The following is a 2,736-nucleotide window of genomic DNA, read 5'->3' as shown; positions in this document are numbered from 1 at the left end:
GTGAAAATATTTTACACAATACTGCATCTAAAGAAAGAAACAGAATAGTAAGAGAATCTCGCAATTAACAATCCATGCTTTGCGGGAATATCTATTGACAGAAAAATCTGGCATCACTCCACAGCTCTTCCCAAGGCAGCGCGGCACAGCCGCACCCCCCCGAGCTGCGCGTGTGAGAGGAGGAAGACAGAGGAATCCAGAATCACGACTGAGTCAGAATATTTCTTTGTTTACCAAAAGCAGAAGCTGAAGATCTAAGGCAAGATCCTTGCGCCCTGGAGGACCACTGCATCCTAAAGCTACAGGACAGACAGCAAAGCCAGAGGGTGACAAAGCCTAACCAGAGCAGCCGGCAGACAAAGGCAAGCACTCTCTCCCACCCTTCCGTGACAGGCAGCCGCCATCACTTGCACCCACAGACAGCTGCTACTTCAGCCATGCAGTGGCAGTGGTTTTTTCAGTACGTGTATTTTATTAGAAGGGTATCAATTGCTAAGTAATAGAAACTCCCATTAAACCATCAAATGCGCCTTCGCAACAGTTAGGAAGAAGCAACCACAAGAACCGAGGCAGCCCGAGACTGTGCAGAACTCTCCCTTGACAGAACCACCTTTGGCAGCCAGGAAAAGTCCTTCCAATCCTCCGGCCTGGTGGCTCAGTTGGCCCTGGCTTCTGAAATCGGTCATACTTACAGGGTGGAGGAGCACAATGGGAAAGTATTAGCAGCCTCCTTACCTTAGTCCTACCTTCATGCGATCAGTAAACTTTTTGATTAACAAAACATTGGAATAAATATTCTGTAACTGAACATTAGGAGTAGGAGCTCATCCTTGGAGCAACTTCCACGCTTGATCTTCCAATGAAATCAATGCCTGGGGGACTTCTTGTGCATGGACACTCTCTTGGCCAGGATTTTGCCCACCCCCCCAAAATGATGCAGACAGATCCTGTCAGACTTTCTTTCAAAAACAATAATACAAATTGAGCTAATCGTGCTGTTCACACTGAGTTGATTCTTGCTTGGCAGAATTGAACAACTGTCATCCTTCTTGTGCTGAGGAACTAGGCTCTATGTATCTGTTTAATCTCCCCTCGTGCTGCCAGATTTCTGAGCAGTCTATCCATAGAAATGGATGGCAATAGCTGGTTCTGTTCAGCGCACGTTCAGATGCATTGTGGTGTTCTCCAACTACTCCTGTTGTGCTTTTGTTTACCCTTCTGCATCCTCCAGAAAGATATCTGTGGCAAGAGGAGAACGTGGCACAGGGTTTGCTTTCTCCAAACAGACATAGCTCTTCCAAAGCACAGCCACAACGGCTACCAAGGGCTGAGCATCCGCCCCACAGCCGGGGGCCGAACGCGGCCAAATCCCTACACAAAAGCCATTTCCCTCCATTATCGCACTTTGTGCAACCACCCGTCGAGGCAGTCAGGTGCAAAGCAAGTTGTCTTGTCTTCTGCTAAAAAGGACAGTACAATTATTTATATCTAATAGAGTAGGGAAACTTTGAAGCTGTTTAAGGCACCCTTATTTGTTGCAGTTTCATACTCTGCTCTACAAGATGCTGAGAGATAGAAGGCCAATATCTTTAATAATAAAGCAAGCATCCATTATTCATATACTGACATGACCTTTCCAGACTCTCTCTTTATATGTTACTCTGAATCTCATTTATATCACTGTGGAGAGTTTTCCTCACGTGCACACAAAGCCATGTAGCTTGAGCTCTGCCAGAAAAAATGTAAATTCATTAGGAAACTGCATGGGATTGGTTGAAGTTCCAGTGATTTCATCAAACAGGTAATTAATAATTTTAATTATTCATTTAACATACCTGATACAAAGAGAAAGCAAACACTGGTCATCTTTCACCCTTGCTGGGGACCAACCAAAAGAAATTACCATTCTAATAGATTTGGAGTTAGAATTCAGCTTAAGAATGTGATCCTAGCTAAAAGAAGAATCAACGCTCTGAGGGCAGAAGAAGGCATAGGAGCCATATATTTACTTTGGTAATAAATACACTCCTCAGAGCCTGTTAAAAGTGACAATCGCAAGCCACAACTTCAAACCCATCCAGGATGTTTGTTAATACCTGCAGAGAGGCTATAAGGTTCCCAGCACCCTGATACATGGTATAAACGATACCACAAGTCACCTGGAGTTCTGCTCCCACCTCATCAGGTTCACTTCAAAACCTCAAGAGGAATTAGCAATCAGGATGTCATTCATCACCTAGCAGAGAACCACTTTTCTACAGGAGAGCTTGTCATACCGAGCAACCCACACAAGATACAATTCAACAATGTCACTGCTAGACGGATTAAAATTGTAGCTCAGTAGAGGAACTCACTGTTACTAAGTAATTTCACAAATTAAGTATGTTCTGGCAGAGCTTCCCTGGAAGGTATTAGTAGTGATCCAAACACCAGGATCTAGAAGATTTCTTGAGCGAAATCCTGGTTCCACTAGAGCCAATGGCAAAACTCCCAACCACAGCTAGAGCCAGAATTTTAATTTCTCATGCCAGCTGCTATGGCTTTGGGCAAACTACACTAACTCAACCTCCTCAGTTATAAAAAAATGGGCCACTAACCACTGCTCTTGGAGATACCATGGAGGATTCACAGAAGTGCCCTGTATAAGAAAGGGCAAGCATTATCAAACAGGGAGGTTTCGCAAACAGGCTACTGCAGCAACTCACCGTCAGGGAAATATTCCACTGATACAAATAC

The sequence above is a fragment of the Phaethon lepturus genome, unplaced genomic scaffold, assembly GCF_000687285.1.
Source record: "Phaethon lepturus isolate BGI_N335 unplaced genomic scaffold, ASM68728v1 scaffold20104, whole genome shotgun sequence".
NCBI classification, from domain to species: Eukaryota; Metazoa; Chordata; class Aves; order Phaethontiformes; family Phaethontidae; genus Phaethon; species Phaethon lepturus.
This window is presented reverse-complemented; position numbering follows the sequence as displayed.